The sequence below is a fragment of the Anser anser genome (assembly GCF_964211835.1).
Source record: "Anser anser genome assembly, chromosome: 9".
Lineage (NCBI taxonomy): Eukaryota > Metazoa > Chordata > Aves > Anseriformes > Anatidae > Anser > Anser anser.
Window position 1 is genome coordinate 20,943,409 of NC_139729.1, and position 27,308 is coordinate 20,970,716.

At 38.0% G+C, this 27,308-nt stretch overlaps 2 long non-coding RNA genes across 2 annotated transcripts; one reads left to right on the plus strand and one right to left on the minus strand.

Moving 5' to 3' along the window:
• Positions 1-38: 38 nt before the first annotated feature.
• On the plus strand, positions 39-15,547 carry LOC310904160. Its single transcript, XR_014588085.1, has 2 exons — positions 39-3,838; positions 10,125-15,547. It is a non-coding gene; the product is annotated as an uncharacterized lncRNA (long non-coding RNA).
• LOC310904157 lies at positions 11,394-16,390 on the minus strand. The gene is made up of 2 exons (XR_014588082.1): positions 12,289-16,390; positions 11,394-11,997 (listed from the first exon to the last, which is right to left on the minus strand). It is a non-coding gene; the product is annotated as an uncharacterized lncRNA (long non-coding RNA).
• Between the last annotated feature and the right edge of the window lie 10,918 nt (positions 16,391-27,308).

The window sequence follows — 27,308 nt, forward strand, 5'->3', positions numbered from 1 at the left end:
TTCCCCCCCCCTCCCCCGAGGGAGTGGGAGCGGCCGAGAGCGGCCGCTGCGGGGCCGCCCCCTGAGGCGGCCGGGCTGAGGGGGCCGCGGCCGGGCCCGCCCTGAGGCGCAGGTGGCGCCGCGCCCCGCCCTGCTGCCGCCGCGGGGAAATGGCCGCCGCGCTGCGGGCCTGAGGGAAATGCGGCGTTTTGTTGTCAGGCGTGGTATTTTTATTTTTCTTAAGGCTTCAGGGGACGCCTGCCGCCCCCGCGGTGCACCAGGCGCCCATAAGGGGGTGGACCCCGGCCTCCCCCGCGCTCTGCTGCAGGACAAATAAAAATCAAAAATAAAAACCAAGGGGCTGCCTCCCGGTGCTCCTTCGTGACCCGCACGCCGCACTCAGGCCTGAGTTTGGCCGTGAGCTCAGTGCTGCACGTCAGCTTAGTCATGCAGAGCTCGGGGAAAGGCCCGCATCCTTGCCAAATGCGTATGGTTTTTACAGCAGTTGTGAATATCGATAGCAGTGCTTTAAAATGGCCTTTTTGCTGGTCATCCCTGTTGGAAGTCAGCCTCAAATAAACACAAGCACAAGACAAATAGTATTTTGCCTGTGAAAAGCATTAATTTCTGGGTACTCTATATTAATAATCTCCTCCCTGTAGCTTTTTTCCAAGCTTTTACCGTATCTGTCAGGGGTGAGGACTTCAGGTAATACATGACTAGAAATACTGGGCAAGTCAACTGCTGATTAAAGACAACCCAGTGTGCCTCAGTGAGGGAGAGAGAGCAAAAGTTTCACAGCATCTGCTAGGCTAGCAGCAATGTCCTGGCTAACCCCACCACGTGCCAGACAGCTGTGGCATCACTCAGGTCGCTCATACTCTGTGGTGGTGTGGTCCGGGGCGTCCCTTGGGGGCAGGGGGATGAGCTGAGAGGGTTGGGCCGGAGGTGGTAGGTGCAGCTGAAGTCGCAGGCTCTACCTATGTAGAGCTTTGAGTTGCTGTAATGAAGCATGAAGGGAAATGATACACAAATGAGTGCAGAAATAACAAACAAAAAGGTTCTGCTAGTTCCTGACAACACCATGCTTCTTCCACTCTAACTCATATCTTTGTTTGGGTGTGAGGTAATGCTATGAAAACAAAACAAAACAAAAACAATATTATCTTGGATATGAGGTAATGCTAAGAAAAAACCCCACAACTGTATTATCTACTCTTCTCCCATTCCATATGCCTGATTATTCTCATTGTTACATCATATTTCTTCCAAGGAATGTTGAAGAGTACTTTTTATTATAAATATTTGTAACATCTTTAAAAATTACCCACAATTGTTAATGGTGCCTAGACCATGCATAGGTAAGAGAGCCCTTCATGCAAAATGCTAAGTGCCCTCCTTCCTGTGGGTAGAGGGCACTCAGGACTTTCCAGGATAAGCTATGAGAGCTGACAATATGAAGCAAACAGTTGTGCTGCAAAAATTGTATGGCAGAAGTTTTAATTGCCCCAAGACCTCATAGCCTGAGATTGGTTTATTCAGCTTCCAAGAAACAGTCTTTTAATGTCAGCTGTTAAAAAAGGTGTTCAGTTTTGTTTTGTTTTTTAACAACAACAACAAAAAAACAACAAACAAAAAATATCCAAGAACTTCCTGAGGTGCTTGGGTGTCCATATTTGCAAAGCGGGGTACAGTTCTGGTCAGCAATGATAACAAGAACTGGCTTGAGCCAAACGCAATCTGCATCTGAATTTGCCTGATAAAATTTGTTTTTCTGAAAGCGTGCACATGGTAGCAGTTAAAGTGACAGGGTTATTTACGGGTTAATACTGAAGCAGATTGCTACACTTAAGTGAAAATTGGGGTAGAAGAGAGATTATTAGGTTGTGGGCCATAATAGTTTGGAGCACATCAACCAGGTTGTAGACGACAAAGCTATTTTGAGTTCACTTTTCACTTAATATAAATTAGATGTAACTACTAAATTAAGTTACTGTATTTACTGAGATATTGAAAGGGAGGACCATTAGCTACTTACAACTTTTTTCACAAGACTACGGAAGGTGATTTTTCTGTTTATTTTCCTTTTTCAACACTTACAATGAAACTGCCACCTATCTTCTATAGAAGAGTTCTCATCAGGAAGCAGATTTTTTTTTTTTGTCACCTCCCATTGAAATGTCTTGTCCATGATGTTATGAAGAACTCTGTTTGAACCACTCTCTGTTGGAACTATTCTGCAATGTAAGAGCAAGCTTCATCATGCCAAAAGGACAGCAAACAAGGAATAGCAGGATTCCCTGCCTTGGTGGGCATGGCTGGAAAGAGGAGAAAAAGGGTTGGTTTGTTTAAGTGAGCAAAAGAAAGGGTGAAGGATTAGAGGCTAAGGGATGACGATTGTTGTCTTCAAATACATCAAGGCACACAGGGAGGATAACCACCAAAGAGAGACTAAGGCAATACAAGATGGAAAACAAGGCTACCAAAAAGATTCTCAAGCAAGTATAGATTGACCATTAATAAATTTGGAAATTAGAGGTAAACATGGGAGGATGAGAAAGGTTCTGGAACAGTCTTTCAAAATAAAATAATAAAATTAAGAAAGCAGCCTAGTTTTAGGATGGAAAAAGCGTTTGTGACAGTGATGTATCATGGGCAATGTAAACTGTAGTTTCACTATAGAAGACTTTGAAAGTATTGATTCCAACAGACAAACAACCAAACAACCCCCTTTCCCATTTCCCCCAAAGGCCATTGTCTAAAGTGCAGGAAATACGATGGCAAACTGGAGAGAGTTCAGGAAAAAGACAAAAAACAAACAACAAAAAAAACCACCAACACTACCACCACCACCACAAACCCCAAGGACTGAAAATACAACTCACAGTGGAACAGTATTGTAGTAGAGTTTTAATTACTTTCAAAGAATTTTTTTTGGCCACAAGCTGCAAGTACCCAGGTAAGAGGGCAAAGTAATAAAGGGTTCTTTAGAGTCGTGTCACTAGCAATTTTAAAATCACTATTAGCTATGCTCTAGTTCATACAAAAATGAATCCGTGGAAATCCTGTCATCTGTGAAACTAAAGGTCAGAAAGGAATTGTCATTCTGGGACCTTCTGACATGAGAATGTTACATGTTCATCTTACCCAAAAGCAGAAAAATTGTAGCCATGTTCAGTGACCCTGACAAGATTGAGACATCTATGAAATCAACAGCATAACATCTCAGAATAGTGATCTTTTAAACTAAGATTATATTTACTTACGAAGAAATATGCAAATTGATAGCCCTCTTGAACTACTAGTAGGCTGATGGTTAAATTTTGTAATTGTTTTTTGTAGATTCAACTAATCAGTTATTTCTGTGCCAATTAACTATAGTGTCTTTGCTGTTAGGAAAACAAGGGGGTATTGCCGTGTTTTTCTGCACGTATTCCTTACCTCCAATAAAATAAACCCCCCTAAAGCATGCCTTTCTAGCAAATTTTGTGAAAGACAGGCAAAAATCAAGGTCAAATAAATTCAGACTTGTACCTTTACTTACAAACCCTCAGTATAGAACCTGGGTTCTGCATTCTATTCAATGAGGGAAAATGCTGACACTTAGAAACTTTTGCTATAAAAACATAAAATAATGATAAAAAAAATCATCTAGCTTCAAATTTAAGTGGATAAAAAGCTCTGGTTCAGTTACTCTTTCTGAAATTTTGGCAGAAGGGTGATACCTATGAGGGACATAGAGACTTCCAGAGACTTCCAGCCTTAGCAGAAGCTTAGGCAGCTGGCAGCACTTAGATCCTCTGTAAACTACCTCAGTGGAGACAAGCAACACAAATGAGTATTTGAAGGATATTATAAGGTAAGATCATATTGGCTTCTTACATTTTACCAAATGACAAAACTACATTACAACTCAGAAAAAGTCTTGGAGAAGTTCTTCTGAAAAATGATATGCTTCCAAGTGTGGGGGGTTTATGATTTCCTTGTTCCACGTAATGTTCTTGGGTATCATAAGTAAATTTGGGAGACATGTAAATTCAGCTCCTCTAGACCCATGCAATTACATCAGAGGATCTAATATTTTACGGCACGAAGCTTATGCACATTGTCTCAACACAGATTATCCTATTGGGCTGCGGCTGTATAAGGGGCCAGTGGTTTGCTATAAAAATTGAAAGAAAACAGAGAAAAAACTTGTGTTTTGTTTGCTTTTGTCCTTCTCTGTGATTTTTGCACTATTTGAATTATTGAGCTGAAGAGGGATCTCTACCAATTTTCAGCAGCCTTTTACAAATGCATTCCTGACCTTTGCAAATGAATGAATATTTGTCTGGAGGTTAGCTGGACTGCATGTGCCATGCCCAGATACATCTGCAAGTACTGTAAGGAGACACCGCTTCTGAAAATAGGATCCACAAAAGGTGTTGCTAAGTGAGTGTATGTAAAAACATTTTTGTGTAGCGCAGTTTTAAAAGCTCTGTCTGGTATGGAAATCAGAGAAAGGAGAAATAACAAGTGTTCCTATTGTTGTAAATAAGCACTCATACTTACCTTGAAAGGGAGAATTTTTGGAGCTAGTTTATTTTGTGTGTTTTGCAACTGATAGCACTCACATTTATCTTCCTGTGTCTAGACACAGTGAAAAGAAAATGTCCCACAGATATAGCATTTAAAACCCCCCATGCTTAGTAGGATGAAACATGTTAATAATTCACAGGATGCAGTGGGTATTTACTGTTACACTCTGCTTTGTCACTGCAGTCTAAAAAAAAAAAAAGAAAAAAAGAAAAGTCACCAAACTAATTAAATTATATAAGGAAGACATCAAGAAACAATGCTAAAAGGAAATCATTTTTGACTGCAGTCTGTATTTATGATGAAGTAATGATGAGTAAATATGACTCAGGTTTCATTTGTTCAAAATCTACAAGATAATATGCATTCTCAGCAAAAGAAATATATAAATCCAGGCAACAGTACTATGTGAAAAGTAATTTTACACTGAGTTACAACATATGAACCTTGTTTTTTTCACACTGGATGAGCGTCTGTCTTACAATTACTTGGCTGGTCTTCATATTTTTGTTCAGTAGCAGCACAGGAAAGTAAGCAAAATAGAACTAAAAGTTTGTTGTGATTTTAAAAGCAAAGAGAAGCACTAGACAATGCCTGCTGTAAGCACAATGTTCATCCTGGCACAGTGCAAAGAAAATGCAAAATCACTTCACTGAAATTTTAATGAACTCAGATGAGAACAGTGCTGTTTAATGGACTTTATGCGGTGGTCTGAAGCTCATCCATTCACAGAGCAACTTTTCATGGGTTTGGCTTGGTTTGGTAATTTTCATTATCACTTGGATTCTGCTGCTTTTGAATGCTAGTCTGAATGCAACTGATCAAAAATAACCTAGCTTGTGCTTGACTTTGTTCCAAGCCATGAAGTGAAGTGCACTGAGTACCAGAGAGGTACCACTGTAATCATGTGAGGTCACGGTGAAGTAACGGTGCGGACAGGCCTGTCATATTGAGCTTTCATATTATGAGCTTTAGATAGCCAATCCTGGAAGTTCTGATCTCCAAGTGTTAAGCATTTTATTCTCCCTATCACCGTAGTTACCCACATGAACACAAATGAAATCATTTTTGTCTCCTGAGTACTTTCAATAGAAACTGGGAAAGGAAAACACTTTATTTTACTCTACTCTTGGTACAATTTTGTTTCTTTAACCTCAGACAAGACTGCTGCTAGACTACCTCTGTTTTGACTTGACATGAGGACCAGCTTTGAGTTTAGTGTCAGTGTTGTGTAGATAGAGGTCTGCATTCTGGTGCTGGACTGGACTAGAACAGGCTTTCAGGTAATGTAACTTTAGGTTACATCACTTACTACCTGTGTCTTTCAAACATCAAAATAGGCACGTTTGATCTCTTGTTCTGAGTATTAGTATTTAATTTCTTAAAGTCAGTGCCTACACTAACAAGAAGGCAATGAAGTCCTGAGCAAGCTTTGCATGAGGCAGTGGACACTAAGCATGTTGTTATCATAATAATCATAAATATATGATCTGAGGTATAAGAACTTAATGCCACAGGACACCAAAAAAGGAAACACCCGCGTTCAGACAAAGCTGTACCTTGTCCTGTAGGATTAGTTGATGTAATCTAAATCACAAAATAATTCATTTTAACAACTGACTGGTTCGCAACTCAAAGTACTCTGGCTCTTGAGAGTTCCAGAAGCAGATTTCTGTCTTTCCATGCTTTAATTTTTGAAGGCCCCAGCACATACAAGTACATAGACAGGTACTTTATTTAGTATCTGTTTCACTTCCCATAAATACCTTTATGCTAACAGAGCTACAGAGAGTGTGAGAATGCCACTTTAGATTTTAACCCAGTGAACCTTGCATACCAATAGCAATCACAATAATACAAAGCCTTTTTCTGTATAAAATATTGTGCTTATCCAAATCAGATTGCAGGAATGGAAATGTTGACAAAATTCACAAGTTCCACTGTATGGAACCATTTTGAACAACTTTTAATTGACATGACAAATGTTTTAAGAACTGAACATTTTCATCATTAAAGGGCATTTTATTTAAATTGAAATATGTTTTCTAAATACATAACAATGAAGCCTGATGTCTTAGCTACCCATACTTGTACCCCTGAGAAAAGAAAGTCTCATATACCCTAAATTCCACATTCTGGAGCAATTTAGGTCTCCTTAAAGATCACAGTTTGAACTACAAATGCAATAAGGGCTGCATCCTGCTGTAACTGAAATCCTTCCTAAGTCTACTTCTGCTTTTCAATCTCTCTAATTTTTCATTAGATCAAGAGTCACACATTTTTGTTGGCAGTAAAGAAATTCCAATTTGAACTGCCTTCTGTCTTCAATAGGAATTCTCCCAAAGTACAGAAATAAAAATGTAAAACTTTGCTGTGTTTCATTACTTTCATTCTTTTGAAAATTGCTTCTCTGAAAGCTCTGTGTGAAATTATTAGAAGACAGGTTTTGAAATGCTTGTGAAAGTAGATGCATATATGGGACTCAAAGGGCCTTATTTAAAAAAGAAATTTGCCAGTTACCCAGATCTCTGGTTGGTTATGCCCATTCAAGAATACAGAATCCATCATTCGTATGATTATTTTTACATCTGAACTTTTTTTATACTAGATAGACTTGAAACTTTCAGGGTCATTTGCCCAGCATGTAGTTGAATGTCCTGTGCTATAGATTCCAATTAGCAAGACCATGTTCAATGGTCCTACACCACCAATGCTGTCTAACTGCTTTCCACTTGGCTTTATATGTTTCTTCTTTGTTGCAGCTGCAACCAGGTCTATCTATCCTTTGATAGAAAAATTTCAATTACCCCAGGGAGAAGCTTTTAGCTTTATTAAGCATTGAAGTCTACACATTTGTTCTTCTGTTGAAGAGCAGTTCAAAAGGAGACTTTCTGAGGAAGTAATCTGAAAAATTAGGATAAATCTTGTGGACTTTCATTGCTAATGTTTTTTTCCTGTAATCTGAGCCTAAGAATCTGCCAACTCAATGTACGGTTAAGCATTCCTTTAACACTTTTAGCCTCTGACAGATGTTTCTTATACTTTACAACTAAATGGCTTTTCAGTGGTTTTTGAGACTGCTGTGCTCTCAGCATAAAATTGATGTCACAGGAGGCTGGATAGCTACACTCTAGCCTTGACAGATAGTGACAGAAAACTGTTCCCATCTGGTAGCTTCATATTGGCCTTCTGAGTAAACTAATGGTTTCCTTTCTTAGATGATGGGTGTCAACTCATCATCTCCTTGTTACCAAGAGTAACTTTAGTTATCCAAGAAAAAGCAAGGATTGCATACACCAGATCTCTAATCTGCCCTCACTTTGTTGTGGTTGGCCTCTCAGGGTCATGAGGTGGTCAAGTATCATGGAAGAAAGCTAGTAATAACACTGTTGTAAGTCACATCTCTTTTGTAGATAAAAAAGGAGCTTCTTTTCCTAATGCTGTCAATCTTGTATTTTACTTCATTGGTGGGTTCATTTACGCAAGTAAATAAGGCTGTCATTTACGCTTTCTAATGTTTGAAAATTCCACAAAAGTTTCACGTCAGTGGTTTGAAATGGAATCTTTCATTATTGTCTCTATCTCGCAAATTAATTTATTACTCTATTTGAAGTCCTAAATGCCTCTTGAGAGAGCTGAATATACAGTCTAACAATCTACCCATAAAGAGCAAACACGAGTTACACATTTAAAGAAGATAATCTTGCAGTTGTATGGAAATCCTGTCACTCTTGCTTTTCTGTTTAAGCTTCACATAATAAAGCCTTTCTTTTTGCTTTCAGAAAAGTTTTGTTTCTTCCTCACTCATCCCTCTTCTGTGTGGCAGAGAAAAGTGACACATTAATTTGAGTCTGTGAAAAGGGCACACAGCTAAATAAGATTAATATCACTGAACTAGAGAAACACTAGAGTTCTTGGGTGGAAAATATTTTCCTAGGAATTTTCAGTAAAGAGTGAGGAGGAAACAAATAACTGTGGATACAGTCTTCCAAACCCACAGTCCCCCATCTGAAGCTGCTGCATGCCTTTTTTTTTTTTTTTTAAACACTATTAAGTAACAGCCACTATCAGTTTTAAACACAGACAGTAGAATTTACATAAGCAAAGCTCACCTGGCTAATTACTGCCCTGTATATGTACATATTATAATCGGCTATTAACACACAAGATTATATTGTGATAATACATCAAAGTACTACGACTGGGGATTTTGAATGAATTACTACTCATCATTCTTGTGCATCCCTCATATGGCCAATATGCCATCTACATCTCTCTTAGAGACACATATCTTCTACCATCATTCTAGACAGAGGCATTGCACTTTTTCATAGTAACTCAACTAACAGGAAATACTCCCACTAAAACTAAAATAAAAAATAAAAAAAGAGAAAAGAAAATCCCTGAACGGCTTGCTGTCTCTTAGGAGAACGCTATTTCATGATGCAATAAAAATAAATAAATAATAATAATAAAACAGAGGAAAAATAATTAAGATTACAGAAATTAATTATATATCAAAGTCCACAGATGGACTCCTGTTGACATCAAAGCTTCGGCTTCTCTTTGATAATGAGATTACACGATACTTGAATTTCTACACATGCTTCTCTGCAGAGTAGACTTATTACCACTGTCTGTCAATGAGTCTGCACAAAATTTGATCAGTTTAAAAGCAAAGGTTTTGGTTTTTATACTACCGGGTTTGGAAAGCCTGCAACCCTGCAGTCTGCTGGCACCATAACCCAGCAACTGAAACTGTAGTTAAAGCTTGCGTTTCCACTGTTTCATCATGTTATACATGCATAATGTTTTAGGCTTTCACTTCCAGTCAGTCAAGACCTCTGGATTTAAAATTTCAGTTTGTACTGAATGAATCTGGATAGATGATACATGTGTACACATGTAACTACATGGAACTTAGAAAGCAATTCTGTTGACAGGACAAAAAAAAAAAAAGGAGGAAAAAATGCTGTCTTACTCTCTCACCCAGGTCTGGAAAAATTAGCTAAAGTAAAATGCAGTTAAAAGATGGTAGATAAGATTGAACATAATGAAAGAGTTAACTTCTTTATGGAAAAAAAGCATGCACCTGCCTACTCCTTATCAGAATAGAAATAGTATCATAAAACAAATACCAAATCTTGCTTTGATACTCTCCATTTTCTCAAAAGCCTGGGAATATAGTCTGGTGATCTTTTGACATGTAACCTTTTAAGAGAAGATTGGGTATGCTGTAAGGGAGTGCAGTCCTTTTCGAGCTGTATTGGGCTGAGGTGCCAAGTCACTGTTCTAAAGTTCAAGGTACACGTTGCTGAATCCGTCATTGCTAATACTGATGCATACAGCATGAAGATGGACAAAGTACTGGAGGAAAGTCTAGCAGGTGGCAGACAGAGAGACATTTATATTAAGACTTATGCTGAATTGTTAATTTTTAGTTATCAGCAAAGCCAAACTAAGAAACTGCGTGCTCAGCTGAGAGCATTACTGGTGCAGCTTGTTCATGCTTCAAAGATAATGCTTGCTTTCAGTATGAAATGCTGAGGTTTTTTTTTTTTTCCTCCTAGGTTTGAGCTCCTTGGTTCAAAATATATTGCTCAAAGTCGGTTACTAAATAAGCAACATTTTGTCCTCATCCCTGTCCAGACTTTTTGCCTACTTCCTCCTCTCATGTAGCAGCCTCCTACAGAAGTTAGGTCTAGCAGCAGGTACTTCCAGAGGCTGTGAAAGCTAATTGAGAGGTAAAGAGGATAACTGCTTACACAGTGGAGTTGATGGTAGATTGTTTAGAAGATGAGTTGACAAGGGAAGACCGACTGACTACCTGGACTTCTGTAAGGTCTGCAACACGGTCCCACATGACATCGTGATATCCAACCTGAAGAGTTGAAGGGTGGATCGAGGACTTGGATAAGGAATTCATTTGAAGGCTGCACCCAGGGAGTTGTGGTCAATGGCTCCATGTCCAGCTGGAGTATGGTGATGAGTGGTGTCCCTCAGGGGTCTGCCCTGGGACCAGCACAGGCAATGGGATCAAGTGCACCCTCAGCAAGTTTGCTGACAACACCAAGAGAAGGAAGGGATGCCAGTCAAAGGGACCTGGCCAACCTTGAGAAGTGGGCTCATGTGAACCTGGTGAGGTTCAACAAGGCCAAGTGCAAGGTGCTGCACCTGGCATGGGGCAATCCCAGACACAAGCTGAGAGCAGCCCAGTCGAGAAGGACTTTGGGGTTCTAGTGGATGAAAAGCTTGACATGAGGTCACTCAACAGAGCTGCTGCCTGTTGAAGCGGTGAAAGTGGATTTGACTGCTGTATGAAAGAGGGTGACAGCTGCTTGCTGGAAGAGGGAACACCATCAGCGGCTGCTGTAGACAGGAGGAGGAGCTGTGGGTTACAGGGCTTTGTAAAGCAGAGATCCAACTCTCACAGCTAACAAGGCTGTACATCTCTGGTTTGCATTACCACAGTGACAGTAAAAAACAGGTGAAGTCATCTTCAAATGAGCTGAATGCCTCAGCTACATCAGAAATTTCACACTGATCAGTATGTAAGATTATTTGGGTACAGTGCTTTCATCTGAATGGTACTTTCTCTTCTGTGTACAATGATTTATAATTTTGAGCAACTTTTATTTCATGGACTTCACATTAAAGAACCTGTCATAATTTTCCATACCGGGGAACCGTTTATATTACCTACATGGAAGTCCCCCTCATTACACAACCTCCACATTCTATTAAGCAAAGATCTTTTTATTAATCAAATATTAGTTGGAGAATTGCCCTGCTGTTAGCAATATTTCCAGAGCAACAAGCTTAGAGAATGTCCATTGGAGGCCAATCAAAGCGCTGGTGAATCACTTTCTTTAGGATTTATGACTAACCAGTTTAGCCTACAGGGTAAGACTGCGAATGGGGGTACCTCTATGTTTGAGCCCACAGGAATGATCTGCAAAGCATAAGGAAAAAAAAAAAAAAAGTTTTCCAACAGTGCTGGAGAAAACTTCAAAGGAGCCAGCTTGTGCTGCAAGGCTTCTGTGACAATCTCAGTAAGTGCTTTTCAACATCTTCAGTCATTGTCTCATTTCAGTACATTAGGACACCTCTATGCTTGATCATTATAGTAGTTCACAAAGCAAGGAGTAATTTATGTCTCTCTGGCTAACGACAGTTCCTCACAGGCTGAGAGGACCACTTCAATGAAGTGGCATTGTATCAGAGAGCTGGGCACTCGTGCACAGCAAATGTTTATGTCTTAATGCATTTTTTGCTCTCAAAAGAAAACATACATTTTATAGCCTTCTTGTATCATCTCTCTTCCTGCATTACTCCACTTCAAGATACTTTCCAGAACATGTCTTCAGTCCTTTCTACGTAAAACTAAACAGGAGGTCAGACAGTATACAAGTATATTATAGTCTCGGGCACAGGAACTTCCCTCTAAAGAAATATTCAAAAAGTTAGTGCAATAAAACAGGAAACAGACAAAACAATAAGCCGATTAGCCTCTTGCAGTATGTAGCTGCTATTCAACTGGCAAATTAAATGGTGGGTAGAAAATAACACTACTACTATTACTATATGGATATTACTATGGAGAAGGCAGCAGCAGTCCTTGCCCTCATCCCATCAGCAACATTAGCTGGCACCAGCTAATGGGATGTCTACCATCAAGAGTTGTCCAAGCCTTTAAAGAATCTATTCAAAGCAGAGAAAGAACAGAGATGTTACCCAGGTGAAGGATGCAACGCCCTTTCTTTCACTGTGCTTTTTCATCCCACCGGTAGAACGGCTTTGTCTGTGAACCTGGATACAGCATGGAGGGAGTAAAAGAGAGAATGCACATATACATTTTGCAAAATTAACACCGCAGTGTTAAGTTCAATGGGAATCTCATTTTAATAGGAAAAAAACCCACTATATCCATGGAATCACTGTCTCCCTGGAACAGCTCCCCCAGCAGGTACTTGTACCTACAGGACAAGTGGCTAAGCAGTGCCTAATCCTCAGAAGGCTCTGATCTCATGGACTACACCGATTTGCAGCCATGAAGTTATACAGGACCTCAAAAGACATTAAGCGTCACAGTCCAAGTGGCACCTGGTATTCACCAGAAAATAGAAGCCTCAACACATCTAACTACAGAGCTTCAGGGCTGTCTCTGCAGCCCTGGGCATGGGCTTCTTTTTGCATTGTGAAGAAAGCCTGGTAATGAGAAGCACAGTGCCAACACCACCACTTGGTTCTAGGATTACTTCACCTTGTATTCCAAGAGACTATAAAGCCAGAGAACAGAAGAGCTGCAATTTTTTTTGCAGGCTTCAATATGTTTTCCTTTATCTACCTTTATCCCTGCTTTTCCTTGGTGAGGAACATCCAAAATATTTCTAATTTAATTTTAGGATTTGAAATGCAGTTAGGCCTGTTTGTTATAAGCACCTGTAGTTTATCTGGGAAAAGTGCCAAAAAAAACACTTTATAATAGTTTCAAGTAGTCTAAAGCAATAGTCTGATAAGCTTACTTTTGAGAAAAGGAACGTATTAGCCACCACAAAAGAAACGAAATGAAAGGAGACTATATTTTTCTCCAAAAGTTTTGTTCAGGTGCTTTTTTTTTTTTTTTTTTTTTTCCTCCATTTCTCTGTTAAAATATTAACCATTTCTGAGTTACAGATTCGGCAGATGAAATTGTTCAGGGTTTATAATCAGAGAGCACATAATGAATTTTGCAGGGTTTACAGTCACTGTGGTACTGGTGATTGTATGATTTAATTCCACGATTTAATTACAATCCAGTATCTCAATAGCTAACAAACATCTATTTAATATAACAAAATACTTCAGTTAGTATTCATTCAGTAAGTTTACTGCCTTAGCTTTCACTTTAGCTTAATACCAGTTATACCAGATCAATTTTCCTTCTTCTTTCTGTTTTTATTAAGAGACATAATATTAATGACAAAATAATAACTAATGATTTTTTTTTCCAATTAGCAACATAGATCAAAAACCTTTCCTGATTGATAAACTATTAAGTGCTCAAAGAAAACAAACAAACAACAACAACAACAAAAACCAACTGATGGGACCCCAATTAGTGTTTGGGTCTCTCATATTTCCTACTCACCCCGATCGCATTTGGTCATCTCACTCAGCATACAAATTTGTACATTTGAACAATGCACACTCCCAAAGGATGTCAATGGAATCATCTCCATAATATGACCCTGTTATGGCACTGGGCAACAATCTGTGGTTGACACAATCCGCTCCTAACACAATTAAAACTGGACCAGACGATACTCTAATTAATCCTCGGGAAGCTTCTGTGACTGAGGCTAATACTCCAGCCAGCTGGAGAAAGTGTCCCATTTTGTTTAAGTCTATCCTCTGCCTCAGCAGTAAATTCTATTTTTCCTGCATTTGAAGAGAATCCCTTCATACACCGGATTTGCCTTAGTATTTGGCACTTACATTTGGTGATGCATTACACTGCCTATCATGCAATCTCTGGGGGATACTTGGTTATTTGGTCATAATAGCATTAAAATACATAGGGTAGACACCCACAACAATACGAACAACAAACTTGCTATACTTAAATCATTCCCTGTAGAATTTAGCACAACCTCACCTGGCAGGAACACGAAAGTATTCCTGGGTTGCTTAAGTTTTTCATCCACTCTCTCTCAGGAGAGGAAAAAGCAGTGGAGCTGAGATTATGTAGTTCCACCACCAATCCCTCCCACTTCTACCTCCGGATCAGCCTTCTGTTGAGCTGGCACCTACAATGCTTTCTACTTAAACTATATTCAAAATGGGTTTTACCAAAACTTTGTATAATCTACAGTAAATGTTTTATTTTTTGCCTCAAAGTTCTTTGACCCATACCAAAATATATGAAGTCCTTCTGAACTGTTACATACAAAACCTTCCAATTTTAAAGACTGAATATCTGCTATGATTACTGTTACTCTCTTCTCTCGCAAAAAATAAATAAATGTAATCCTCTTAACAAAAAAAAGCAAGATCCTTGACAGATATTCACAGGTGGAAATATTTAAGGATCAGTTTACTGCACCTGGCTGGAGGGGCGGTGTCATTTACATTTTCTGCATATCAGTTTCTCATTAGCAAAAATGTACTAAGAGTGATAAAAATGTAGCCTTACTTCACAAGTGATGCATCTCTAATGGTACCTGATATTTCACAATTGTTGTTTGTTAGTTTCTTCTCCTTCTTCTTTTGTAGTGCAAAAATGCCTACAGGAAATATGCATTTCATCCTCTCCAACTTTAATCTCCACAAACTTGTACAGGATGGATATTTGAATTTAGCATGAATATAATGAATCTCGTTTCTCTGTATTTTGTGGTGCTGCTGCCATCTAGAGTATGAAAGTAATACTGTGTCAAGAAATAGCAGCAGCAGTATTTAATTAATGGATTTTGTATTAACAGTGAGCAAGTATAATCATAATCATACATTTTCTCTATTTTGTTCCACTGCTGCCACCTAGAGTTAAAAAAAATGTACGTTATTTTTCTAACTACAGATATTTAATTAGTGGCTATTTATATTTGTGGGCAATATCTTAATTTTCCATAATTTTCTCATTGCTTTGGCTTGTCTCTTTGTCCTGAATGTCAGTATTGCCCAAGTATTACATGTAATACTCCCTTTTAAAAGGCTTATGAAAGTAGTTAAGCCAAGTCTTTAATTTGTTGTGATTTTAGGCTTTTAAAGGTAATCTTTAAAGAAGACTGTAGTCTTCTGTATATAGAAAATATCCCAGCTCAACCTGACATTTTTTGTCCTGGTCAGAAGACACCATTCATCATGAAAACTGGATTTAATATTCATATAAGAACCCCTGATCAGAACTAATAAGGAAAAAAATAGGCTGTCATTGTCATTACTGACAGTCACTGTTACTCGTGTTAAAAATAAAACAATAAAATAAAATAAAATGAATAAAATAAAATAAAAATTCTGTGCAACTTGTGTGTGTGTGTGTGACACAGCAAACAACACACATGCCTTAGAACTGTAAAACAATCAATAAAAGAAAATAATGAATAATAGGTTACCAAATCTGCAGTCACTAGCGCATGTGACCTCCTTGTATATTTGAAGGTTCAAAAGAAGTATCCTTTGATGCCTAGTAGGTAACTACAGAAATTCCTGGAAGAAATCCTAGGCATTCTTGTTCTTTTAGCCTATTTAATTTTTAGACAGCTTTGGATGACTGCACTGGAGGTAACAGCAACCCTCCAAGATCAAACATCCACCAACTCTTTACCTGGATTGTTCCTTCCTCTTTGCTGATGTAATCACTTTCATTATCCCTCTTCAGGTGGCCTCGACAGCTTACTTTGTTGGGAATCCTTAGCTTGTCATGTCTAGTGGAAACAGTGGCACTTTCTGTATCTTTGTTTGACAGCTCTATTACAGTGCCTCAAAACTCAGGAATTAAATACATAGGCCTCCTCAATATCTCTAATGGTGAATTTCATAAAAAAAAAATAAAATAAAACCTTTTCTTGGATATTGATCACAGAACTTTCTCCAGCTGGCTGTTCTTGGTTCCTAGCTCGTCTAGCTGTGCCCCTTGCCTTCTTTCACCTACCTGTGAAGTAAAGCCAATGTCCTGGTTTTGTCTTTTCAAACTGTCTTTATGAAACCAGCCCTAGCTCCTGTCACAATGGCTTCACCTTCACAGCAACATGAAAGCCACACCTGCTTCTGTATACCCTGCAAATAGCTCGCCCCAGGAAGGCCTCTGCAGATAACACAGGTAGTCAAATGAAGCAAGGTTTTATTCTCAGGGTGGTGGCGTTTGTCTTTTTGGTTGGAACGTGGAAACTTTAGAATAATACATCCAATCAGTTCTACAATTTCTCAAAGAATGCCCTAGGCATAAATGCATAGCTATTTACAGATTTAGGTAGAATCGAATTAAAAAGAAAGCTAAACAGGGAATATAGGGAGCTCCAGATACAGAGCTGGCAGAACCAGAAGCTTCAGTACGTTCTGTAATTGTCTGCAGATCAAAGCTATTAACAGCATGCGGTATAACAACAAAATACCTCATCTCTGCTTGTCTTCTCATTGTGGAAATGACAGAAGTAATAGCAGAGTGAAAGATGGGTCTGGAGGAAAGAGCCACAAGGGTCCAGTACGTGTAAAGGATAAAGAGAGAATGGTATGGGGGTGGAAAGAGCCCCCATGAGGGTGGAAGGAAGGACACAGACCTGGCGGTGTCCAGGCACTAGGAGAGCACAAGCAGCCTCTCACGCAGCGAAGGGGGGAGCTTCGGGGTGCTCCTAAATACCTGACAGGAAAGTGGTGGAGAGCACCAAGCTATATAGATGAATATAAAAACTGCTTCGTGTAAGGAATGAGAATGGCCTAAAAAGCAGTATCCTGAAGAATTCCTCATGATGAATAGTGGTTACCATATAAGATTATAGGAGAAAAATAATCCCAAACAGGTTTAGAAATAGCCTTTGTATTAAAGTACGACAAAAGTGTTGGCAATAGGCTGTTATCTCCTAGCCTCACTAGCCTCAGCTATATCTGAGTAATGAGGAGAAAGAAAAAAAAATAAAAGAAAAAGAAAAGTTGTGTAAACTATATAATCACTGCCTCTAGTAGCTATTATCACCTCTTTGTCATAGTGTCTGTGTCCTCTTAGAGTACCCTGAGTTTTGTTTAAGGAGCTTCTGTTTGTGTAAAATTGACCCAGGAGTGAATGATAATACATGATTTTTATCAGAATGAGCTATCCATTATCTTCCTGGGTTAGCAACCACTTTCTGAAATTCATCTGTTTTTCAGTTTGAAAAGGGGTTCCTTTGTTATCATGTTTCACTTGGTCTGCAGTGGCTTAATCATTTTAGGGCCTCTTGTTTTTGTTAGGTATTGGCAACATTTGGCTTTCCTTTGGCCTCTAAGTCTCAAAACTGGTAATTCTAATGTCTGTGACTTTCAGATTAAGAAAAAGGTATTACGTTGTTGACACTTCTTAAAAAAAAATAAAAATCAATGTCTCTGGTATTTATGCTGATATTTTTTCTAATATTTGTGACTATAAGGGACACAGTATATTAAACTTCTACTGATATAACAGAGAATAGCAAAAATGAAGCAATTGTAACATGTAAGCCTTTATCTATGAACTTGAATAGAATCCCATCCTAGCCAAATTATGATAAGCCTTTGTTATTTGACATATTCTATTATAACTCAATATTTAAAATACAAATGAGAATCAGTAGATTGTACCACTGGGTGATCATCTAGCAGAAAGATTCATCCTGCATAAGCTTCTTGAAGTTTTTTTTTCCACTGTTAGACTTAAAAAAATCAAGAATTTGTTTCTGTAACTTCTGTATTTTTTCTCCCCGTGCCAGTCTTCCTTGTAACATATCCATTGTACTGTCCTTAAGCTTCGGCCTGAGTGGAACATGCAACTGGTCACTGCCAAATACCACAGCACATAATTGTCCTTTTTAAGGCTCACCTTGTTTTGTGCAACTCTCTTTCCTTTTGGTGCTCTGACAAATTGCCATGAGTACATCTTTCATGTGGCTAGTTTAATTCCTTTCTGACATTTGGTCCTTCTTTTGCATAGTACAATCTGTCTCTCAAAGTATGGGACTAAGTAGTTTTACTTCAAATAAGGAGTCCAAGGATAACTACTTATTCTCTTTCTAGAGCCCTGAAGATTCAGCTCATGGCATTTTCATGGCTCTTAACTTTTTTTTTTTTTTTTTTAACAGTGAGCTTATTATTACCTTAGTAGATGTCTTAATTTACTCAGTAACTATTATTTTAACCACTGAACTTTCTTCCAGTATTGACAGTTCAGCACACTGGAATTTATATCAATGTGATATCTTTTGCTTATAGCATATAAAGAACTTAACAAAGTTCTTAAGAGATTTAAGAAAAGCATTTTCATCCTGATCAGCAGACAGAGTATACCTAATAGTATGATAGCTGATAGTGCGATTCTGCAGCTTATTCTTCAATCCAAATTCACATGGGATCCCTGTTGAATTGTTTCAAGTGCTATTTTCATCATCTTGTAATGTGATTCAAAATGGTTCAGACATAAGAGTTCCCATTCTGATTACATTATTAAACAAGCATAGCTTTTGCTTTTGACAGTAAATGGTCAGGCTCATAATGCCTCTAGTAATTATCTTTCACTGAATACCAATATTTATTTTGAAATTTACATCCAGGAACTAATCAGTCACAAAATCCTGCTTTGAAAATGTATTTACAGCCTCAGAGAGAACTGCTCCCCTGTGATCACAGCTTTGTCCTCAAGCTGTTTGTTCATATATGTGTGTTTGCTCTTATAGCTTAACATTTTTTCTTGAGTGGTGCATGTTTGCATTGTACAAGCAAGTCATACAAAGTAGAGAAAGGCCGCACAGTTTATTAGACTAAATGCTGCAAATGGGAAAAAGACAAGATTTCCAGTGTAAACCCCTATCTTTAGGTTTCAAATAGACACAGCAAAATGTGAACTAAGGTTTGTCACAATTATACCAGTGTAGCTAGATGCAATATTGAATCCCTTTTCACAAAGCAGTTTTGAAATATTTTGCAGGTGAAATATTTTACAATTATCCTACGTTTATGAAAAACAATTTGTCCTTTTTAACTGTTTGTCTAACTCTGTTTTCTGTAGTTGTGCCAAAGTATATATTTCTAATGAGTGCAGTTCAAGTTTGTAACTGTTTGCTAACACTATCATTTGGAAAGAAGATAGTATCTCTCAAAATATTCACAGACAATTTCCTGCAATAACTGCTTTGGCCTATTTATTATTTTTACCATAAACAGCTGGTCAACCTCACAATATGTAGATTCACACTTAGCAAATTCAGATTTCACTTAGTGAAGTCTGAAACGTAATGAACAATGATCTTATCCAACCATTTATTATTAAAAAAAAGTACTTTTGCCAATTAATATTGTTGTTCAAAAGAGTGGTGAAATATATTCCCTTTAAAAGCTACTGTACAGCAAAAGACATGTTCTAACTCCCATCCCTGGAACAACTTCAGTACTTTATCCCATACCTGACTGTTGAATAAGACAGAGTCCTGGCTGCAATGGCCTAACATGTAACCTCTGAACTAAGGAATCACAGCCATCCATCCTTTCCCTGGCTCAGTAAATGTCTAAACTGCAATGGCCTCCACAGAAGAAACCTGTGCAGGTACTGCATGTGTCTGACCTGTGATTCACCATAATGCAGAGGCTGAACTTCAGGCAGAACTTCAGGCATTTGGGATATACACACCTCCAACATTAGATGGCAACTACATGGAGTGTCTGTGGAGATCCATGTAAATTTTGGTAATAAAGACCCATTTTGAAAACACACCCATTCTACAGTGAATAGATAATAAACCCTTCCTCCTAAGATTTTTCATCAAAGTAATCACAGCTTGTACTGTGAATTGTGTCAGAATTGCACATCTTTGTTATTTAGTGCTGGGGTTATCTTACAGAAAAGAGCAAGGTTTAACAGCAGGCAAACCAAACCAAACCAAACCAAACCAAACCAAACCAAACCCAACCCAACCCAACCCAACCCAACCCAACCCAACCCAACCCAAAACCAAAACCAAAACCAAAACCAAAACCAAAACCAAAACCAAAACCAGCCAAACAAAAAAACTAACAACAACAACAACAAACAGCTTGGTGCACTTGTTTAAAAAGTCTATGCTCTGAAGTTTTGTCTAATCTCTAAGATACTTATCATTTAGCTATTCCAGCATATTTTCCATTGTGGGGTATTTTATTCTAGAATAATATTATTTCAGAAGAATTATTGTTATTCTAAACCGGAAAATTTATTTCGGAATAAAGTCACTCACAATCTGAAATAATACTTATGTGGGGGAATTAGTCCAGAGTGGCAAAATTGAAATAATTTTTTTGGGGTGGTTATAAAAGCCAATTTCTTAGTGTTGCCAAACTGTGAACCAACAGAATATGACCAAAATGCAGCTCTTACATGCTTGAGGTGGTAGATTAATTAGAGCAGTGAAAAAGCAGAAAATGCATTGAAGTCCTGTGTTTGGATGGCTATTTCCCATGCTATTAGCTATGTTTACGGTATCATTATCATAATTTTATCATTATTTAGTTGTACTATAGTAAGTCCAGAGACTTGAATGAGGCTACTTTGCTAGTTAGTGTTCAGGCAGACTTGACGTGGCATTCCCTTCCAGAAGGAACTAGGTAAGCCATGTAAGTAACCACAGAAAAGTAATAACTTCAAAAGGTGCTCACATGAGGAATTATCCCACTGAAGTTCAAGATTTGAGGCCTGAATTTAGAATCAATTTGGCCTTTTGTCTTCAAACAAGTTTTTTTTTCCCTATTGCCCAGTTCTTTTTTCTTCTATCTGATATCACCGTGAAGACATAAAACTGAATTTGCAAAATCACAGCCATTTCCATGGCAACAGATTGTGATGTTATGAGGTCCACTGTTGCAGCAAACAAAAGAAGTGACCAAGCTGTTGGGATAAAGAAGGAGTGGGAGTATTTTATAACCATAAAGATGTATTTGCCGGTTATTGTCATATCTATTTCATAGACATTCACTGTCTCTTTCCTCTGAGGCCATAATCCTTTACATAAGTTAAAATTATGAGTTAAAGGGCTGATCTAATAAACAGTAAAGTCAATGCAAAGCCTGCCCCTGTTTTCTTGGGAAGTGGATGGACAAGAGAACATGGCACCATGAATGGGACTTAGGTAAGTATTATTATTCCTGTTCAAAGGGGACATAAAGTAACTTGATGCCTCGTGATTTATCCAACATTATGTACTAGACATACAAAAGACCTATCATGGGACTGGAAAATTACAGAACTCCTGTCCTTTTTTGTTGTTTTTTTTAATAAATTACAATCTGGCTTTAATACTCCACCAACTCTTCAGGCTTTTATTTGTCCAACAAGGTGAATTCTACTCAGAAATAGTGAGTTGCCATACTCTTTAGGAGATACAATTATTCTCAATATTATGGGTTAAATTTAAAACTTGCTTTACAGTCCAAGCTTAAATGCACATTTATATTTCCATAAATTCCACAAAATTAGGATAAAGAAATAAGAGGGAAAGTTAATTCTGTTTCCTTATATTAGTAACTAACTTGAATATAACTATTATATATAATAATAGTAAACTATTATATATAATAATAATAAATATTATTTATAAAAATATAAATGTTATCTTTAAAACTATGGAAATCAGTTCTGCTGTCATTGATGTCAATGGAGATTTTGTTTCCATCATCCCCACTGCCAGGTTTATACTAAAAAAAACACCACCACCACCACCAACAACAAAAACATTTTATTATAAAGATATATATATATTTTGAAAGTGCCCCTTTGATAAATGGCAGCAGCAGAATGAAATCTCTGAATAAGCTCTTTGAAGCCTGCAGTTTTATGAGCTCAATGCCTTCTGAAGCTCCTAAAGCAGTTATAGACAAGCAGAGGCAGCTAAGGCTTTGCACGCTTACTTCAAACGTAAGTGAGTGACTAAGTTAAGACGGCCATTAAAACTTCAAAGGTGAAGTGCGACCTGAATATTACTTGTGATAGTACAAAATTTGCTAGTGAGTGGATCTGATCAACTTTTTCTTTTTTTTAAATTATAGTCTCTCTGTCAAATGCCGTGACTTAGATATTCTGTCTCAAATGAAGTTTTATTCCTAAGATTTCACTTCAGACACCAGTGAAAGCAAGCACTTTCAAACACTATCTGGATATTCATATGATGTTGGCTCCCCCTCCTTGCTTCCAGCTGAAGCTTGTCTCTATCTTGCTAAAGATGCTGTCTTCATAAGCTATTCTCTTCTTCCTATCTGTCATGGTATTTTTTGCCCAGAAAGCCTTTCCTTCTTCATGCCATAAAATTTCTTACGAATTCCTCTTCACAGCTCACTTTTTGACCAGTATTTCTCAAACTATGACCAAACCTTAAGTTATTTCGACAGCTTACTTGCATGCATAAAGTTGGATGTTTGAGCCCAGAAGTTACTGCTTACTGCTCATCCAGAAAGATAGAAAAATGTGGGAATGCTTGTTACCCATCTGGAAGGTTACCATTTTGATAGACCAGTCACGGGGAGAATGGAAATGATCAAACAAAATGTGCATCAACTGCTAATGAGGGTGGTATTCGGTGAAAAACACTCTGAGAACCATTGCCACAGCCAAAAGTAATTTCTCCAGAATCCACAGATCTTTCATTTTTAAGTATTTTGTTTAGAAAATTACATGACCCCTGACTGCATATATACTGTAGAAAAGAAATATGCTAGGAAGCTGAAAATATTTAAGTGGTTTTGAAGTGGAATTTAAGGCTCATTAATAGAGACTTAGGTTCCATTACTGGAGGAAGCTTTCAATGGCAGCAGAGAGCTTAGAAACTTTTGAACTCTGCAATTCCCAGTTTAGAAAATACAAACTGTCTTTAGAACAAAAAAGGATCCTTCTGTCTTCAAATGAGTTCTTGTCCCCTCCCATTAGCTGTAAGAAGCCTTTTTGCTTGCCAGAGTATCTGCAGGAACGTCAGTCATAGTTTTTCTAGCTATAAGCAATGATAAATGGACACATTTCTCTTATTGTTTTAGCAAGCTAGGTTCCCTGTAATTAGGAGAATTCAAATGCAGGTGCAATGGCATGAATCCCTAAAACTGATGAAGGGAAAAGTACTTTAGACAAAACACTAAAAATACCAATCTTTCAACTGTTTTATTAATGTAATATGTTGCTCACAACAGAGAGATGACTATGAATTTGATATGATGTAATGTAGAGTGAGCATAAATTATGTCGTTAATGTAAAATGAATGTTATGTAAATTAATGTTATGTAAAAAGAATTTGAAATATTGTTTAAAAATCTTTTCTGTGCAGTTCCTGATTATTAGATTGACACTAAATAATTCTTAACACCAAGTAGAAAGTTTCATGTCCATTAGTCAGAAATCTATCTCCAGAGATAATACAAATATTACATAGTAACAGTTGAGTCAATAAAATCGGTCTTACTAGATTAAAAAAAAAAAGGCAGAAAAGTTTTTGGTTTTTAAAAAAATGAATTTTCAGTTGGAAATTCACAGAATCACAGAATATTTGAGGTTGGAAGGGACCTCTGGAGATAATCAAGCAGGGTCACCCAGAGCACGTTGCACAGGATGGCATCTAGGCAGGTTTTAAGTATGTCCAGAGAAGGAGACACCACAGCCTTTCTGGGCAACCTGTGCCAGTGCTCTGTCACCCACACAGTAAGGGAGGGTTTTCTCATATTTAGCTGGAACTCCCATGGAAATTCATGAGATAAGCAACAACTATCAACTCAGAGAACCAACTACAAGTAATCTCTGAAAAAGATGGTGTAAAATCTTCATGGGGTAAAATACAATGAAGTCAGCACCTGTGGCTAAGTTGTCTGAAAGGTCCCAAGTGAGAAGTAGGAAAGGAGTCTTGATCACGGGGGATTTCTCTTTGAAAATATACATCAATTTTGCAGTCAAGAACTTTATATTTGGCTTTGCTAGAATTCCTGCATCATTTTCACAATTAAGTTTTTGTAATGTTAAGATTAAATTTAGATGAAACAGGAAATTATGGAATACATTGTTGTTTCTCCAGAAGAAACCCTAGACTTTTAAAAGTTAACCAGAAGTGAGCTTAATTGCCCCTATGGTATTCTGCCAGGAGCCATTCTTCCATGGCTGTTGTTTACAAGTATCATCTTCAAGAGAAATCTGCTATAGCCAATATAAACCAGTGAAAACAGCAAGCAGCCAACAAATGGACCTTAATGTTGGCCATCTCAGCTTTCACAGAACACAGTAAGGCATCAAAATAAAAGCTAGTTAAAAAAAAAAAAAAAAAAGTCCTGATTTATTACTGAAGGTGATTTTCCAGGTAGTGGGCACCGTTTGATATTACTCAAATCAATATTTGTTTTATGAAAGTACAGCTCTACAGCTCTACATGTACATATACATCACAAATTAGTTTGTAACATTCTTACAAGTCCTCCATGATGGTGTATTTGGAGCAACCTGCAGTGACCAGTCCAGTAGGAAGTGCTGAGAACATAAGATTTGCCATCCTGGACTGAACCAAAGGTCTCTTTTGTCATTATTTCCTGACGGTGGCCAACAGCAAATGTTCAGCAGCAGCAGCAAATGTTCTTACTATAGGGCAAGTAAAGACAAAGGCAAATTCCCTTTAGAATGTGTTGGTGCCTTGTAAAAAAACCCAGAGGTATGTTTCATTGGAAGCTTGTGAACAGATGTTTGGCCATGTCTGCATCTATCTTTGGGAGTAACTGCAATGAAATCTTGCAGAACAGATAACATATCTCCAATCTATTGCTTTCTGAAGGATCTCCAAGGATTAGAAGCAAGGGACAGCACCTGTTCTCTGGGACGTATATTCATCCAATCTGTGTACACCTCCTTTCTTTTAAATACAGGAACCCAAGAGGAGAAATTGTACCCATCATATTGACCACATCCATTAATGAGAAACAAGAATTTCTGATCTTAAGAACATGATATAATAAAGTAATGAATTACTAGGTCATTTGGAATCAGCTACTAGTTTCAAGCATTATTGCTTTAATGACAACTAGCAGACTTCATTTTTAAAAATTAAATAAATAACTGTGTCATACCACCACTTAATCGCAGAATCACAGAATCATAGACTACGCTGAGTTGGAAGGGACCGACAGGGATCAGATGCAACTATATATTCGTTTCTTCTCATGCCTGAAGAACTACCTCCAAATCTCCATAATTAAAGGAATTTTTCATAGAGATTTGGACTTCCCAGATATGCAAAGGCCTAACTTACTTTCCTTCAATACTCCTTCAAACATTCCTGTATTCATTTAACAACAACAACAAAAAAAAAGTATGTATATCATGGGTGTTATATTTATATATGTGTGTATATCTATACAGACACACAAATTTATACTTATGCAAATATACCTACATATAAATGTACAGGGATTGCTTGAGATGCTTGCTCGGGCCATGCACAGTAGCTCGTGTTGATGTATAATGAAGCACCACTAGACAGAACAGTCACTTGTGGCAGGTAGCTAAGAAATTTCAATAAAGTAAACTCTCAGTATTATCAAAATTATACATTTGGGGCTGTTAGCATGGCCTAGAAAAAGATGAGGACAGGCTCATCTCATTAAATGAGAAGAAATAGTGGAATTAGCTTGAATCTAATTACAAGCCACACTATCTAATGTAAAAACATGACTGTTTTTTCACTCCCATTCATTTTGGCTAGTAATTAGTTTTGGCCTCTAAAATGCCACCCTTTAATCATCCAAACACAGATGTGATTTGCCGTGCAATTTAATCTTGCTTTAATGAAGAACTAATGGACGCATCGCAAATTACTTTCCCTGTTGGAGAAAAATTCTATTTCCTGCTTTTCAAAAGATCAAGAGTATCTTGTGATAATAGCCCAAGCGGCCCTGGCAGCCTCGTCGCACAGAGCAAACAAGCTCTTTTACTCAACTCCCAATTCAATGGAGAAAAAGAGGCTACAATTAGCAACAAAGCAGGGGAAACGCGGCATTACAGCCGAATCACTTTCTGCAGCTCAACCCCCAGCAACCACTGCCTTGTTAGAGCCAGGTCTAAAGTGTCAGGAGCGAACAATGTGCTGTGATAAATTACTCTCTTCAAACAGCTGCACTGCTAATTTTCAATTATACACACAAATGGCTCTCAGATTGGAAGAAAATGGAGTGCATGGGGAGAACAGTAGTAGATTTCTATGTTTGTTTGGTGGTGAGTGTGGAGGCGGGAGAGTGACATCCTGAAAAGAAAGCTGTAGCATGTGGAGTTGGTATTTCAACACCGGATGATGAGCCCTCCCAAATCTTACAGAACCTGGTGGCTTCCTTCTCACATCTATGCTAGGCTGATGGAGAAAAAGACACAGAACCAGTTAGATCCACTTTTAGAATAAAAAACTTTGACCATTGGCTACATCAGCAGCCTTTGCAGCAGATGCAAGACAGCTGAACAAGTTGGAGACAGAGGTTTGAATCCCAGAAGAGCTGATTCCCTTTCTCAACTTTTTAACAAAAGGGCAGTGGATTCCTTGTGCATCTTGAAGAGGGAGATGTGCTGAAGTAGGTGAACCCATGATTCTGTGTGGACGCTGATGATATGTGTTTGATACCACCACAAATTTGCCCATGATCAAGGTAAAACTCTTTGCCATACAATCAACAACCGTACCACATCCTGATGCTGTAGGATTCAGATAACAAATTCTACAGAATTTATTTGGGCAAAAGATGCTACTGAAAATGTTTAGGAGTTTTGTTTAAGTCATGATTCCTATTTTTTAAACATCTGGGATGAAAAAGCAAATATGAAGGAACACTTAGGATTACTGTAAACAAGATGTGTCTCAGCTTCAATAAAAAAAAAAAAACTAGTCAATTTTTTAATGCCTTAAAAACCTTCAATGTCCCATTGAAGACAACAGGTATACTTGATTTTGGCCCAACATAAGAAAGTTTTGACTGATGTTTAATCATGATTTGTTTCCTGAAAGATGGGGAACAAGTATCAGACCTCTGCAAAATCAAGCAGCTTGCATCAAGGTAATGAGTTCAGAATAAGTTTCACCAAAAC